Below are 18,261 nucleotides of genomic sequence, written 5' to 3' on the forward strand. Positions count from 1 at the left end.
TACTGCTTACCAGCATGTCATATTTTGGTTCGGCCGTATTGTTGGATGAAGCGGCCCGGACCGACATTACGCGTACGCTTACGCGAGACTGGTTCTAACCGACGTGCTTTGCACACAGGTGGCTGGCGGGTGTCAATTTCTCCAACTTTAGTTGAACCGAGTGTGGTTTTGATGTGTAGGTAAGAACGGTTCTTGCTAAGCCTGTAGCAGTCACGTAAAACTTGCAACAACAAAGTAGAGGACGTCTAACTTGTTTTTGCAGGGCATGTTGTGATGTGATATGGTCAAGACATGATGCTAAATTTTATTGTATGAGATGATCATGTTTTGTAACCGAGTTATCGGCAACTGGCAGGAGCCATATGGTTGTCGCTTTATTGTATGCAATGCAACGCCCTGTAATGCTTTACTTTATCACTAAGCGGTAGCGATAGTCGTAGAAGCATAAGATTGGTGAGACGACAACGATGCTACGATGAAGATCAAGGTGTCGCACCGGTGACGATGGTGATCATGACGGTGCTTCGGAGATGGAGATCACAAGCACAAGATGATGATGGCCATATCATATCACTTATATTAATTGCATGTGATGTTTATCTTTTATGCATCTTATCTTGCTTTGATTGACGGTAGCATTATAAGATGATCCCTCACTAAATTACCAAAGTATAAGTGTTCTCCCTGAGTATGCACCGTTGCGAAAGTTCTTCGTGCTGAGACACCACGTGATGATCGGGTGTGATAGGCTCTACGTTCAAATACAACGGGTGCAAAACAGTTGCACACGCGGAATACTCAGGTTAAACTTGACGAGCCTAGCATATAACAGATATGGCCTCGGAACACTGAGACCGAAAGGTCGAGCGTGAATCATATAGTAGATATGATCAACATAGTGATCTTCACCATTGAAACTACTCCATCTCACGTGATGATCGGACATGGTTTAATTGATTTGGATCACGTGATCACTTAGAGGATTAGAGGGATGTCTATCTAAGTGGGAGTTCTTAAGTAATATGATTAATTGAACTTTAATTTATCATGAACTTAGTCTTGGTAGTATTAGCATATCTATGTTGTAGATCAATAGCTCGCGTTGTTGCTTCCCTATGTTTTATATATGTTCCTAGAGAAAACTAAGTTGAAAGATGTTAGTAGCAATGATGCGGATTGGATCCGTGATCTGAGGTTTATCCTCATTGCTGCACAGAAGAATTATGTCCTTAATGCACCGCTAGGTGACAGACCTATTGCAGGAGCAGATGCAGACGTTATGAACGTTTGGCTAGCTCAATATGATGACTACTTGATAGTTTAGTGCATCATGCTTAATGTCTTAGAATCGGGACTTCAAAGACGTTTTGAACGTCATGGACCATATGAGATGTTCCAGGAGTTGAAGTTAATATTTCAAGCAAATACCCGAGTTGAGAGATATGAAGTCTCCAAAAAGTTCTATAGCTAAAAGATGGAGGAGAATAACTCAAGCAGTGAGCATGTGCTCAGATTGTCTGGGTACTACAATCGCTTGAATCAAGTGGGAGTTAATCTTCCAGATAAAATAGTGATTGACAGAATTCTCTAGTCACCATCACCAAGTTAGTAGAACTTCGTGATGAACTATAATATGCAAGGGATGACGAAAGTAATTCCCAAGCTCTTCGTGATGCTGAAATCGACGAAGGTAGAAATCAAGAAAAACATCAAGTGTTGATGGTTAACAAGACCACTAGTTTCAAGAAAAGGGCAAAGGGAAGAAGGGGAACTTCAAGAAGAACGGCAAGTTGCTGCTCAAGTGAAGAAGCCCAAATCTGGACCTAAGCCTGAGACTAATTGCTTCTACTGCAAAGGGACTGGTCACTAGAAGCGGGACCACCCCAAGTATGTGGTGGATAAGAAGGATGGCAAAGTGAACAAGCTATATTTGATATACATTATTGATGTGTATTTTACTAGTGTTCGTAGCAACCCCTCGGTATTTGATACTGGTGCACTTGCTAAGAGTAGTAACTCGAAACGGGAATTGCAGAATGAACAGAAACTAGTTAAGGGCAAGGTGACGATGTGTGTTGGAAGTAGTTCCAAGATTGATATGATCATCATCGCACACTCCCTGTACTTTCGAGATTAGTGTTGAACCTAAGTAAGTGTTATTTGGTGTTTGCGTTGAGCATGAATATGATTTGATCATGTTTATTGCAACACGGTTATTCATTTAAGTTAGAGAATAATTGTTGTTCTGTTTACATGAATAAAACCTTCTATGGTCATACACCCAATGAAAATGGTTTGTTGGATCTCGATCGCAGTGATACACATATTCATAATATTGAAGCCTAAAGATGCAAAGTTAATAATGATAGTGCAACTTATTTGTGGCACTGCCGTTTAAGTCATATTGGAGTAAAGCGCATGAAGAAACTCCATACTGATGGACTTTTGGAACCACTTGATTATGAATCACTTGGTACTTGCGAACCGTGCCTCATGGACAAGATGACTAAAATGACGTTCTCCGGAACTATGGAGAGAGCAACAGATTTGTTGGAAATCATACATACAGATGTATGTGGTCCGATGAATGTTGAGGCTCGTGGCGGATATCGTTATTTTCTCACCTTCACAGATGATTTAAGAAGATATGGGTATATCTACTTAATGAAACATAAGTCTGAAACATTTGAAAAGTTCAAAGAATTTCAGAGTGAAGTTGAAAATCATCGTAACAAGAAAAATAAAGTTTCTACGATCTGATCGTGGAGGAGAATATTTGAGTTATGAGTTTGGTCTTCATTTGAAACAATGCGGAATAGTTTCGCCACTCACGCCACCCGGAACACCACAGCGTAATGGTGTGTCCGAACGTCGTAATCGTACTCTACTAGATATGGTGCGATCTATGATGTCTCTTACTGATTTACCGCTATTGTTTTGGGGTTATGCTTTAGAGACGGCCGCATTCACGTTAAATAGGGCACCATCAAAATCCGTTGAGACGACACCTTATGAACTGTGGTTTGGCAAGAAACCAAAGTTGTCGTTTCTTAAAGTTTGGGGCTGCGATGCTTATGTGAAAAAACTTCAACCTGATAAGCTCGAACCCAAATCGGAGAAATGTGTCTTCATAGGATACCCAAAGGAGACTGTTGGGTACACCTTCTATCACAGATCCGAAGGCAAGACTTTTGTTGCTAAATTCGGAATCTTTCTGGAGAAGGAGTTTCTCTCGAAAGAAGTGAGTGGGAGGAAAGTAGAACTTGATGAGGTAATTGTACCTGCTCCCTTATTGGAAAGTAGTTCATCGCAGAAACCGGTTTCTGCGATGCCTACACCAATTAGTGAGGAAGTTAATGATGATGATCATGGAACTTCAGATCAAGTTGTTACTGAACCTCGTAGGTCAACCAGAGTAAGATCCGCACCAGAGTGGTACGGTAATCCTGTTCTGGAGGTTATGTTACTAGACCATGACGAACCTACGAACTATGAAGAAGCGATGGTGAGCCCAGATTCCGCAAAATGGCTTGAGGCCATGAAATCCGAGATGGGATCCATGTATGAGAACAAAGTGTGGACTTTGGTTGACTTGCCCGATGATCGGCAAGCCATTGAGAATAAATGGATCTTCAAGAAGAAGACTGACGCTGACGGTAATGTTACTGTCTATAAAGCTCGACTTGTTGCAAAAGGTTTTTGACAAGTTCAAGGGATTGACTACGATGAGACATTCTCACCCGTAGCAATGCTTAAGTCTGTCCGAATCATGTTAGCAATTGCCGCATTTTATGATTATGAAATTTGGCAAATGGATGTCAAAAATGCATTCCTGAATGGATTTCTGGAAGAAGAGTTGTATATGATGCAATCGGAAGGTTTTGTCAATCCAAAGGGAGCTAACAAAAGTGTGCAAGCTCCAGCGATCCATTTATGGACTGGTGCAAGCCTCTCGGAGTTGGAATAAACATTTTGATAGTGTGATCAAAGCATATGGTTTTATACAGACTTTTGGAGAAGCCTGTATTTACAAGAAAGTGAGTGGGAGCTCTGTAGCATTTCTGATATTATATGTGGATGACATATTGTTGATTGGAAATGATATAGAATTTCTATATAGCATAAAAGGATATTTGAATAAGAGTTTTTCAAAGAAAGACCTTGATGAAGCTGCTTACATTTTGAGCATCAAGATCTATAGAGATAGATCAAAACGCTTGATAAGATTTTCAATGAGTATGTACCTTGACAAGTTTTTGAATTAGTTCAAGATGAAACAGTCAAAGAAGGAGTTCTTGCCTGTGTTGCAAAGGTATGAAATTGAGTAAAGACTCAAAACCCGACCACAGAAGAAGATAGAAAGAGAATGAAAGTCATTCCCTATGCCTCAGCCATAGGTTCTATAAAGTATGCCATGCTGTGTACCAGATCTATTGTATACCCTACACTGAGTTTTGCAAGGGAGTACAATAGTGATCTAGGAGTAGATCACTGGACAGCGGTCAAAATTATCCTTAGTGGAATAAGGATATATTTCTCGATTATGGAGGTGATAAAGAGTTCGTCGTAAAGAGTTACGTCGATGCAAGCTTTTACATCGATCTAGATGACTCTAAGTCTCGATCTAAATACATATTGAAAGTGGGAGCTATTAGCTAGAGTAGCTCCGTGCAGAGCATTGTAGACATAGAAATTTGCAAAATACTTACGGATCTGAATGTGACAGACCCGTTGAAAGGATCGATATAGTTGACTAGAGGGGGGGTGAATAGGCAACTAACAATTTTTAGCTTTTCTTTACCAAATTAAAGTTTGCATCAAAATAGGTTGTCTAGATATGCAACTAAGTGAGCAACCTATATGATGCAACGACAACAAGCACGCAAGCAAGTACGAGATATAACACAAGTAAACTAGCTAAAGTAAAGGAACGAGATAACCAAGAGTGGAGCCGGTGAAGACGAGGATGTGTTACCGAAGTTCCTTCCTTTTGAGGGGAAGTACGTCTCCGTTGGAGCGGTGTGGAGGCACAATGCTCCCCAAGAAGCCACAAGGGCCACCGTATTCTCCTCACGCCCTCACACAATGCGAGATGCCGTGATTCCACTATTGGTGCCCTTGAAGGCGGCGACCGGACCTTTACAAACAAGGTTGGAGCAATCTCCACAACTTAATTGGAGGCTCCCAACGACACCACAAAGCTTCACCACAATGGACTATGGCTCCGCGGTGACCTCAACCGTCTAGGGTGCTCAAACACCCAAGAGTAACAAGATCCGCTAGGGATAAGTGGGGGGAATCAAATTTCTCTTGGTGGAAGTGTAGATCGTGGCCTTCTCAACCAATCCCGAGCAAATCAACAAGTTTGATTGGCTAGGGAGAGAGATCGGGCGAAAATGGAGCTTGGAGCAACAATGGAGCTTTTTGGGGAAGAGGTAAGGTCAACTTTGGGGAAGAAGACCCCTTTATATAGTGGGGGGAACAAACCAACCGTTACCCCCCTTCTGCCCCGAAGAGAGCGGTAGTACCGCTGTGCCAGCGGTACTACCGCTTGCCACTATAAGCGGTACTACCGCTACACAACGCGGTACTACCGCTTGGCCCACAGCGGTACTACCACGGAGGGAGGGCGGTACTACCGCACAGGAGCGGTACTACGGCCCCCCACAGCCGCGGCCAGTACCGTAAAACCCGACATGAAAAAGGAGCCCTCGAATCGAGGCGGTACTAGCACGAGACCACCGCGGTACTACGGCTTGGGGCCACTAGCGGTACTACTGCTCTGGAGCGGTACTACCGCTTGTGGCACCCAAGCGGTACTACCGCTGGGACCAGAGTTAGTACACACATGGGGGCTACTAGCGGTACTACTACTCTGGGCGGTACTACCGCTTGTAGCACCCAAGCGGTACTACCGCTCTGGCCCGCGGTACTACCGCAGGGACCAGAGAGGGCACAAAGAGAGGAGAACCAAGCCCATCATCGAAACGGAAAGGCTCGGAGGGAGGGGCAAAGGAAGTGTACGTGATGATTCCGCCCTAGCCTTTCCAAAACGGACCCCCTCTTGATAGTACGGTGATCCCTATGAAACTAGTCCACCAAACTAATCCAAAAGGACTACACCGTCTTCGCTTTAAGCTCCGAGGGGAGGAAATCGTCTCGTGCCAAAAGGATGAATCTCTGAAAAACACTCAACGCACACGATTAGTCTGCAAAAGCATTGTCATCAATCACCAAAACATCTTAGGGATAAATATGCCCTTACAATCTCCCCCTTTTTGGTGGATTGATGACAATACGGGATTTGCACAACTGGAAAAAAAACAAAGGACATAAGCAAACCCCAAATCTCTAAAATATAGACGGGCTGCCCCTAGATGTGTGCCATCAAGATAAGTGCTTTGAACTGCACGACACACATACTAGGATCAACACTCCCCCTGTATTTTAGAGACCAATAACCTAAGCGAGAGACCATATGACTAGAGACCATAATGAAGCATATAACTCATGAGATATCAAATGACTAGAGACAAAGATGAAGATATGATAATGATAGGGTAGCATATGTCTCACACCATATGACTCGAACTAAAGTCTCACTGAACACAAAACCAAGCAAAGCACAAGGTCCAAGCAAAGCACACAGTAGCACATAACGAAAGCACAAAGGCAAAGACACACTCGCAACACAACGACGCAAATCCCTAAACTCTCTCCCCCTTTGGCATCGAGACACCAAAAGGGCAAAGAGCTACCCTACGGCTCCAGGTGAGAGCATGCTGCGGATCTCGAACATCAGGACTCTGCGTGATCATCTGCACTGCCGTCCTCGCCCGGAAACTGCTCGGCATCTGAGTCGGTCCACGGACAGTGCTGCTGGACCCACTCCTCCTCCTCAGTAATCTGACCCTCAGAGCCGCTGGTGACTGTCGCACCCATCTGACGCATCAGCTCCTTGTGACGTCCTCTTGCCTTCTTCTCAGCCACATGAGTCATGTACTGACCATGAGACTCCATGCAAAACAGTTTCTTCATCTTGCGTTTGAGCTTCTTTGCCCAAGAGGGCTCTGCTGCAGAAGGCTCTGTCCCTGGAGGCACATAGTCCTCATCATCATCACCGGCATCAGCCTCGTCCTCGGTCTCCATGGCAGCAGCAGAAGATGGAGCTCCAGATCTACCCCAATTATCCTTCTTCCTCAGACGCTTGATCTCATGAGAGACCAACTCTCCAGTTTCCAGCTGCTCCTCAGGATAGGTATGTCTCCAGGCCCTCTCAATAAGCAACATGATGAACGGACCATAAATTGGGCACTTGCGCTCAGAAACAGCCGCCAGAAGCTCAGACCACATGACGTGAGAGATGTCCAGGGACTCGCCGGTGTTTGCGTCCTTCTCACGCTGGCAGAAGAGAAGCATGTCCACAAGGTAAGAGTGTACCATGTCCAGATTCCCAATACGAGGGAAGAGAGTCTCGCGGAAGACACGGTGAAGGATGTCCAGATAGGTAGACAACTCATAGGTTTCCTTCCTGGTCTCAGGGTGGACCTTCCGAGTACAGTAGGGCCAGAGGGCTTGCTTGTGAGTGGAGGTGACATTTTGGTGAGGACGAAAACCAACTGGAGTCTCGAGCCCTTGATCTTCCACCTCAAGCAGCCCCATGAAGGCCTGCCACTTGACAGCTAGCACCTTTCCATTTGTCATCCAAGTCAGAGTCCTGTCTGCGTCAGTTCCTAGGTGAACAGTGGCAAAGAACTGTGCCAGCAAATCTGCATCAAAGTCCTTGTTGAACTGCATGATCCTGAGAATGTTCAACTGAGAGCACATCTGTAGGGCATCACCAAAGTACTCAAGGTCCTTCTCCATAGCATCCGTGTTGATGGAATGAACATTGACAAAGAGATTCTTCTTAGCCTTGATCACATCAAAGTATGTGGCATACTGAAACCGGTTCCAGAACGGGCGGTTGACAAGATTGGGTTCTTGGTCTTCCTCATAGGGGTTGCGCCGACGCCTGTCCCAGAATTCCTTGCTAGACATCTCAGTCACTTTCTTGCCACTTGGCTTTGGTCGGCTGGCAATCTTCTTCTTGCGAGGAGGATTAGCACTTGAGGAAGCACCCCCTGCCAGCTGTGGAGCACTGGAAGAACCACCTGCAGTCTCAGATGAGCGGTACCGCTTCGACGTTGAACGCCCGGGGTTGACACGGCGGACTTGCTGCTCAGGATGTTCATCACCTGGAACCAAACACACGGACACAAGAAACAACCAGAAGGAACGATCAAAACCAAATAAACACAACAAAGATGGATCAACATGTGGTAGGAAACAATGGAACTGGGCATCCAGCGGTAGTACCGTGCCTGCTCAGCGGTAGTACCGCTTAGCCACATAAGCGGTAGTACCGCTCCGGTCATATGATTTGTAGCTCCACTATCGAGCAACCATGATCCCCCACCGGAAGCAAACACCTACAAGAGATCAATGCTTGGTTTTAGGTTCCCATTTTGTAATGGGTCCTTTGATGTTAGCAACAAGGGTCTTAGGAACCCAAATAGACCATTCAATGTACTCATGAGGAGAACCAACGAATTTGGCATAAACATGCCCATCACTAGCACGGCATAACACATAAGAAGGATTAAAGTCGCCGGCTTTGTTGGAAGGAGTGACATTGCTCTTCTTGACACCGCCACCCTTCGCATTGTTCTTCTTCTCCTTGGAAGCACCCTCTCCCTCCTTCACAAAAGTTTGCTTGAGAGGAGGAGGTCGCTTGGTCTTGTCATTCTTCTTCTTGTTCTTAGGATTGGGTGCGAACCCAATCCCCTCCTTGGCCACAACTTCCTTTTGATTGCTCAAGAGGTCGTTGAGGTTCTTCTCACCTTGTATGCATGACACAAGGCCTTTCTCAAGTTGCTCCTTCAACTTAGCATTCTCCTCAACAAGATGCACATGCTCACAACACGGGTTAGTAGCATTTGCATTATCAATTAACACCATATGAGGAAAGGTGGCTTTCTCCTTTGTTAGCTTCACTTGGAATTGATCATGAGACTCCTTGAGGCTAGCATGAACACCCTTCAAGACTTTGTGAGCCTTGTCGAGAATGCCAAACTCCTCTTTGAGTCTAGCAAGATCAACCCCAAGTTTTGCCTTCTCGGAGTTTAGCACACGAGACACAACAAGAGCATGATCAAGATCTTTCTTTAACTTAGCATGATCATCGTTGTATGACTCCTCAAGAGCCAAACGAAGACCACGCTCTTCGTCAAGAGCATTGGAAAGATCCGAAATCTCATCGGCATAGTCACGACTATGCCCCTCCATCTTAGAGATGGTATCTTCGTGAGCCTCGATCATGTCATTGGCTTCACCAAGTTGTTCCAAGAGAGCAACGAAGTGCTTCTTGGATTTACCCTTGAGTTTACCCATAAAGATCTCAAACTCATTTTCCTCCACATTTGTCCCCTCATGTTCATCAATGCTATCCGTCGAAGAAGGATGATTAATGATAGTAGTTTTGATGTTGGAGGTTACCTTATTGGTGGCTTTAGCCATGAGGCACTTGGCGGGGATGTTCTCATTGGGTGAGTCGAAGAGAGACACCCGTGGAGTCTTCGCAATGGCAACGGAGGCCATGGCAACCGACTCACTATCTTCATCATCGTCATCATCCTCATTGTACTCTTCTTGAACCACCAACGCCTTGGGAGGAGTCTTCTTGGTGAAGTTGCTCTTGTTGGGGAACGACTTGGCCTTGTCTTTTCTAATGAGCTTGCCACCATTGTCTTCCCTCTTCTCGTAAGGGCACTCCGCAACAAAGTGGCTCACATTGCCACAATTGAAGCAAGTCCTCATCCGTTGCTTGCCCTTTGCGCCACTTGAGTTGCTTTTGTTGAAGTTTGGCCTCGTGTTCTTCTTGCTCCAAAATTGCCTTGAAGCAAGAGCCATGTGTTCATGATAGGCATACTTCGTATCTTCGAGGTTGCCCTCCTCTTCTTCCTCTTCATCCTCTTCCTCCATACTAACCTTGGCCTTTAGAGCAAGGTTGGGCTTCTTTATTATTTGAGAGCGAAGAACCGCATTGTCGGCGGTCTTGTCCAAGATGCTCATAGCAACAAACTCATCCAACACTTCACTTGATGACAAGGTGTGGAAGTCCGGCCTTTGACGAATTACGGAGGACATGGCTTTGTGGTAGGGCATCATTGCCTTGAGGAATTTGCGCTTGATCCAATTGTCATCCGTGTCCTTACTTCCATGATCTCGGAGAGAGACCGCGAGTTTGGTTACTCTCCGAAAAAGCTCACGAGGTTCTTCATCTTCTTTCATTGCAAACTCGTCGGCTTCATCTTGCACCACTTCATAGTTGGAGCGTTGAATGCTTGCGCTTCCCCGATAGAGGGAAACAACTTGGAGCCAAGCATCTTTGGCCACGGTGTAAGGCCGGAGATGAGGAAGATCTTCGGGTGGGATTGCTTCTTGGATGATGAAGAGAGCATTCTCATTGAATTGATGATCCACAACTTCTCTAGGAGTGAAGTTACTTCGGTCATGCGGATAAAAACCTTCTTCAATGATTCTCCAAAGGTTAGTGTTCACATGATTTAAATGACACTTAAAACAATAGACCCAAGAATCAAAATCTACATTCTTCTCAATCTTAGGGGCCGGGCCGGCATGATTCAAATGAGTGGAAGGGAGCGGTCCACCATAGACAGGTGGAGGTTCCACATGGGCAAAGATGTCGGTCCCATTTTTATCACTAGAACAAGGAGCCTTCTCGCTCGAAGCTTCCCCCTTGTCGGAGGTAGCATCCGTCACCTTGTTAGCGGGATCACCCACTTTCAACGGTGCGGTGGTAAGTTTAAGCCCTTCTAAGAATTTATTCAACATGCTTTCGACCTTGGTCGTCATGGAGGTTTTCAATGTGTCCAACGCCACATTGAATTCCTCACGAGAGACCGCGGTTCCCCCATCTCCCGTAGACGAGACTGGATTCTCACCGGAGTGCTCCTCCGCACCGTCTACGACGTCAACCATACTTGGACGGTAAAGTCCTTAATAAGAGATGAGGCTCTGATACCAATTGAAAGGATCGATATAGTTGACTAGAGGGGGGGGTGAATAGGCAACTAACAATTTTTAGCTTTTCTTTACCAAATTAAAGTTTGCATCAAAATAGGTTGTCTAGATATGCAACTAAGTGAGCAACCTATATGATGCAACGACAACAAGCACACAAGCAAGTACGAGATATAACACAAGTAAACTAGCTAAAGTAAAGGAACGAGATAACCAAGAGTGGAGCCGGTGAAGACGAGGATGTGTTACCGAAGTTCCTTCCTTTTGAGGGGAAGTACGTCTCCGTTGGAGCGGTGTGGAGGCACAATGCTCCCCAAGAAGCCACAAGGGCCACCGTATTCTCCTCACGCCCTCACACAATGCGAGATGCCGTGATTCCACTATTGGTGCCCTTGAAGGTGGCGACCGGACCTTTACAAACAAGGTTGGGGCAATCTCCACAACTTAATTGGAGGCTCCCAACGACACCACAAAGCTTCACCACAATGGACTATGGCTCCGCGGTGACCTCAACCGTCTAGGGTGCTCAAACACCCAAGAGTAACAAGATCCGCTAGGGATAAGTGGGGGGAATCAAATTTCTCTTGGTGGAAGTGTAGATCGTGGCCTTCTCAACCAATCCCGAGCAAATCAACAAGTTTGATTGGCTAAGGAGAGAGATCGGGCAAAAATGGAGCTTGGAGCAACAATGGAGCTTTTTGGGGAAGAGGTAAGGTCAACTTTGGGGAAGAAGACCCCTTTATATAGTGGGGGGAACAAACCAACCGTTACCCCCCTTCTGCCCCGAAGAGAGCAGTAGTACCGCTGTGCCAGCGGTACTACCGCTTGCCACTATAAGCGGTACTACCGCTACACAACGCGGTACTACCGCTTGGCCCACAGCGGTACTACCGCGGAGGGAGGGCGGTACTACCGCACAGGAGCGGTACTACGGCCCCCACAGCCGCGGCCAGTACCGTAAAACCCGACACGAAAAAGGAGCCCTCGAATCGAGGCGGTACTAGCACGAGACCACCGCGGCACTACGGCTTGGGGCCACTAGCGGTACTACTGCTCTGGAGCGGTACTACCGCTCCCAGAGCAGTACTACCGCTTGTGGCACCGAAGCGGTACTACCGCTCCGTCCCGCGGTACTACCGCTGGGACCAGAGTTAGTACACACATGGGGGCTACTAGCGGTACTACTGCTCTGGGCAGTACTATCGCTCCAGAGCGGTACTACCGCTTGTAGCACCCAAGCGGTACTACCGCAGGGACCAGAGAGGGCACAAAGAGAGGAGAACCAAGCCCATCATCGAAACGGAAAGGCTCGGAGGGAGGGGCAAAGGAAGTGTACGTGATGATTCCGCCCTAGCCTTTCCAAAACGGACCCCCTCTTGATAGTACGGTGATCCCTATGAAACTAGTCCACCAAATTAATCCGAAAGGACTACACCGTCTTCGCTTTAAGCTCCGAGGGGAGGAAATCGTCTCGTGCCAAAAGGATGAATCTCTGAAAAACACTCAACACACACGATTAGTCCGCAAAAGCATTGTCATCAATCACCAAAACATCTTAGGGATAAATATGCCCTTACACCCGTTGACTAAAATTATCTCACAAGCAAAACATGATCACACCTTAGTACTCTTTGGGTGTTAAACACATAGTGATGTGAACTAGATTACTGACTCTAGTAAACCCTTTGGGTGTTGGTCACATGTCGATGTGAACTGTGGGTGTTAACCACATAAAGATGTGAACTATTGATGTTAAATCACATGGTGATGTGAACTAGATTATTGACTCTAGTGCAAGTGGGAGACTGAAGGAAATATGCCCTAGAGGCAATAATAAAGTTATTATTTATTTCCTTATATCATGATAAATGTTTATTATTCATGCTAGAATTGTATTAACCGGAAACATGATACATGTGTGAATACATAGACAAACAGAGTGTCACTAGTATGCCTCTACTTGACTAACTCGTTTGTCAAAGATGGTTATGTTTCCTAGCCATTGACATGAGTTGTCATTTGATTAACGGGATCACATCATTGGAAGAATGATGTGATTGACTTGACCCATTCTGTTAGCTTAGCACACGATCGTTTAGTATTCTGCTATTGCTTTCTTCATGACTTATACATGTTCCTATGACTATGAGATTATGCAACTCCCGTTTACCGGAGGAACACTTTGTGTGCTACCAAACGTCACAACGTAACTGGGTGATTATAAAGGTGCTCTACAGGTGTCTCCGAAGGTACTTGTTGGGTTGGCGTATTTCGAGATTAGGATTTGTCACTCCGATTGTCGGAGAGGTATCTCTGGGCCCACTCGGTAATGCACATCACTTAAGCCTTGCAAGCATTGCAACTAATGAGTTAGTTGCGGGATGATGTATTACGGAACGAGTAAAAAGACTTGCCGGTAACGAGATTGAAGTAGGTATTGAGACGACGATCGAATCTCGGGCAAGTAACATACCGATAACAAAGGGAACAACGTATGTTGTTATGCGGTTTGACCGATAAAGATCTTCGTAGAATATGTGGGAGCCAATATGAGCATCCAGGTTCCGCTATTGGTTATTGACCGGAGACGTGTCTCGGTCATGTCTACATAGTTCTCGAACCCGTAGGGTTCGCACGCTTAAAGTTCGATGACGATTGTATTATGAGTTTATGTGATTTGATGTACCGAAGGTAGTCCGGAGTCCCGGATGAGATCGGGGACATGACGAGGAGTCTCGAAATGGTCGAGACATAAAGATCGATATATTGGACGACTATATTCGGACATCGGAAAGGTTCCGAGTGGTTCGGGTATTTTTTGGAGTACCGGGGAGTTACGGGAATACGGGGGAAGAAGTATATGGGCCTTATTGGGCTTTAGGGGAGAGGGAGAGGCAGGCCGCGCGCCCCCCCATTGACTAGTCCGAATTGGACTAGGGGGAGGGGTGGTGCCCCCTCCTTCCTTCTCTTCCCTCTTCCCTTTCCTTGACTCCTACTCCTACTACTTGGAAGGGGGGGAATCCTACTCCCGGTGGGAGTAGGACTCCTCCAGGGCGCGCCATAGGGGCCGGCCCTCTCCCCCCTCCTCCACTCCTTTATATACGGGGGAAAGGGGCACCCCATAGACACAACAATTGATCGTTTGGTCTTTCAGCCGTGTGCGGTGCCCCCCTCCATCATAGTACACCTCGATAATACTGTAGCAGTGCTTAGGCGAAGCCCTGCGTCAGTAGAACATCATCATCGTCACCACGACGTCATGCTGACGAAACTCTTCCTCAACACTCGGCTGGATCGGAGTTCGAGGGACGTCATCGGGCTGAACGTGTGCTGAACTCGGAGGTGTCGTGCGTTCGGTACTTGATCGGTCGGATCGGGAAGACGTACGACTACATCAACCGCGTTGTGCTAACGCTTCCGCTTTCGGTCTACGAGGGTACGTGGACAACACTCTCCCCTCTCGTTGCTATGCATCACCATGATCTTGCGTGTGTGTAGGAATTTTTTTGAAATTACTATGTTCCCCGACAGTTTCATCTTGATACTGCTCAAATAATCAATGGAAGTTTCCCTTATCTTCAAATATATATGGTTGACAATTGCCTACATATATTAGTTTGCCTATCAAGATGAGTGATTCAACAGCTTATTTTATACGTCTTTTGCTACTAATCACAGATGAAGCTTGCAGGCTTGAGTGGCCCACATGTTACAAGATATTAAAGGGACTTGTGAGGGAATAAATTACCTTCACAATTCCCAGGAAAGGCATATTTACCAGCTGAACTTAAAGCCTGGTAATATTTTGCTGGATAAAACTATGACCCCCAAGATTGCAGATCTTGGTTTGTCAAGACTTGTTGATTCAATAGAAACCGATGAACCAGATATGCGCCAGGGAACACTGTAAGTTGATGGATGATCATACTCTGAGCCGTTCATTTTTTCAAAGATATTCTGGAAAAAAAATCCTTGTATTTTTAACTAACTATTAGCCATATAAATTAAGGTTATCCCTTTATGAGATATTCTGAATAAACAGATGAACCATTTATTTTATCTCCTGCCAAAATAATGAGATGGTCTATATTTATGTCCCTTCTATTTTAATTAGATAGTGTTATCAGGGATATATAGTTTTGGAAGTTCAAACTAGATCTATTCATTATTAGTAGTAGTTGAGCTGCTGATTGTAACAATATGCTTACGTGAGTTTCAGACTAAGTGCTCTAATATTCATTGTTAGTCAAATTACTTACTATTGAAATGTCGTGGTTCTCTATATATGTCATCTCTCATTGGATGTCTGAATTTAGACTCCGGCTGTAGGGTTGTTTGTGTTGTGTGGTATGAATTGCCTTTGTACTTCAAAATGCATGTATCAAGTGTCGATTTTCTAATAAAACGATCTGTATATCTGCATTACAGTTGGAATATTCATATGTATGGTTTCATGCTTCCAAGAATAACAAACACTATGCACCCAGCTCTCTCTTTTGTGGCCACTAACCATTCACTTTCTTTTGTTCCTACAACCTGCATTGGCGTAAGTTTGATTTTATATTGCCTACTTCAAGCACCGATGGACCACCACATGTTTGAATTATTTGTTTTTCAGAGATTATTTCTCTGGATTTCCATTTTTATTGATCAGAAGGCACGGGTGCAGGTATCAACAATTACAGTGTTGAGTGGTCGTAACCACCCGCTTTTGTGCCCACATTTTTCAAAAATACTGCAAAGATACATTTGATTTTAATTATGTTAAAAACAACGGTTTGGTCTGGACTAAGTAGTACCAAATTGACATTTTCCCCTTGGTTATTTACTTACTGCACTGTGCCAGATGGCAATAAGTAGGTGAGTTATATGCTGGGTTGCAAATTGTACTTCTAAGTAAGACCACATGAACTGCTAATCAGATTATCCGTGTAATAAAATCTTCTTTAATCTAAGCTTCAAAGCTACATGAACTACCATATTTTCTGATTTGTTGGCTGCACTAAAAATAGGGACATGCTCTAACAGTGACACTTTCTATTTGCAGTAGTACTGTTGAGCCAATTGATACTAGGTGTGCATGAATATTTGCCTTGCCGGTATGATTTGATTCGGACGTGGATGGGTCCTGTCTTTTATTCTGCTTGTTTCTTCCCGTGTTCCTCATCTTTCTGGATGTGTCGCAGTTGGGACGGTGGCGTGCCGGAAGGGCTGTCTTGCGAGTTGACCGGAGTGGGAGTACACCGGAGAGGCTTCTGAGATGGCTGAGGTGGTTCTTCGCTCCTCTGATTGTCTTCTCGTTTGTGCTGTACATGCGCTCATCCAGGGATTTGTTGTTTTTTAGGGATTTGTCTAAGGTTTGCTGGTTGATTTGTCTTGGCTGGGGTCTGCTTGTTCTCTTGGCTCCTGGGCTGTGCTGCTCGAAGTTGCTTCACTGGTTTCCTTGCAGGTGATTCTTTCCTCTCGCCTTCCCTCTTCGGTGTTTTTCTAGGTTGTTTAGATGTGTATTTCAAGTTCATATATACGGCGGCGCTCTCCCCTCCTCTTCTGTAGAAGGCGAGATCCTTGCTCCTTTTTTATCTCTCAAAATCCCTAGCTTCCGCGAATTTAGTCCATAACGTGGAGATGTTCTTACAGTACCGTTGATCTGGGCACCCAGGCACCCAAGCTTTTCTTCGCGCGATGGCATCAGGCACACGGAGGGAGCTCTTCTTCATTGGTGCGATGAACAATGACCGTGATCTCCGTTCCACACCGTCACCAGCTAGCAAGGTAGACCCCATTTGCTTGGTCAACTCTAAAACATGCATGTGCTAGACTTGTTCGAGATTTATGCAATTGGGCATGTCGTTGATCAACGACACGCAGAGCATATTTTTTATATGTGATTTGTAGTAGAATGGTCGTATTAACTCTGTCGATGCTTGCTGTGCAGTCCACTGTGTATCAGATTCTTTAGATCCCGTGAATAGCCATTTTTTTACCGGGTTCATGCTTGATCTGTGGTCTCCCGTGTATCATGCCGTTTGGCTTCTGTAGTTTACCTGCTTGCGTTTGCCAATCATGATCAACACACAACACGATTGATGTTTGTGACCTGCCTTTAAAGAATGTGCCCTGCCTTACTTAAAAGCATGTTTACATAGTCGTTGTGTTGCTGCAGATCTCTGGTTTGTTTTTCGGGCTTCTGTTGCACGTTTGCTTTGCTTGTCCTGAACCCGTCACCGATAAAGGCTAATGCATTTCCATGTTTCTATTGCTTTAGTAGCATGATATTTCCGCGTATTCCTGTTGTGGTCTGTACTATGTGTAAATGACTTACCACTCTACATATTTTAATAGATGAAGCATTCTGTCACGGTTAGGCCGAAGGCTATGCTTAGCGCCGTTCTTGCTGAAGATGGTTTACCCGAGGTGAAGTACAAGACCTGCGCATCTTACCGTGGCCGTGTGGCGGCTACTCCATCACAGTCGCGTTCATCTGCAGCGGCAGAGCATATGAGGATCAATGGCGACCCAGCTGTGGATGCCAATGGGCCATGCAAAATGCTGCTCCTCGGTGCTTGGAGCATCTTCAGGCCACCATGGATATTGAATTTGACTGCCCTCAAATGCAGAAAATTAAGACCGAGATGAAGTACCTGTCGGGCAGTGTCGACGAGAAAGACAGGAAGATCAGAGATCTGAAGGCTAAGGTGGAAAAAAGGAATTTGCGGGTCAATGGGCTTACCAAGGGCTGGGGTCACTGGCAGATTACCTGCTCGGATCTGCATATGATCAAGCTGTGCTTCCGACTGGTTCTTCGGTAGTTCGTTTTTTATCATAGCTGAAAATGCATTGCACCGTGTATGCTTACTCTCCTATGATGCTTTCTACGCTCTTGTGTTAGGTAAGGGGCAGTACTTGCTTCGATCATTTTGATTCTGATTAGATCTTTATTTCCATTTGACTTCCTGCTGTATCTTCGTCTCCATTTAACTTATTGATATGGTTTCGTTTCATTCTGTTTTAGCGTACTTACAATTAATAACTTTATAATCAACTCCTGACGTCACTATTTTGTAGTTTGTTTTGTTTAGAACAACTTGACATGCACCCTTTTACCTCACGCACTCAAGATATAATATTTATCTTTATTTATATATACAACAACTTCATAGATGGGTGTTTGGAGGT

The 18,261-nt window shown here is 45.2% G+C and overlaps 1 long non-coding RNA gene across 1 annotated transcript; it reads left to right on the plus strand.

Moving 5' to 3' along the window:
* The first annotated feature begins 16,410 nt into the window (after nucleotides 1-16,410).
* On the plus strand, nucleotides 16,411-17,800 carry LOC123141985 (uncharacterized). Its single transcript, XR_006470491.1, has 3 exons — nucleotides 16,411-16,534; nucleotides 16,745-16,857; nucleotides 17,428-17,800. It is a non-coding gene; the product is annotated as an uncharacterized lncRNA (long non-coding RNA).
* The last annotated feature ends 461 nt before the right edge of the window (nucleotides 17,801-18,261 follow it).

Source organism: Triticum aestivum, chromosome 6D (genome assembly GCF_018294505.1).
Source record: "Triticum aestivum cultivar Chinese Spring chromosome 6D, IWGSC CS RefSeq v2.1, whole genome shotgun sequence".
Lineage (NCBI taxonomy): Eukaryota > Viridiplantae > Streptophyta > Magnoliopsida > Poales > Poaceae > Triticum > Triticum aestivum.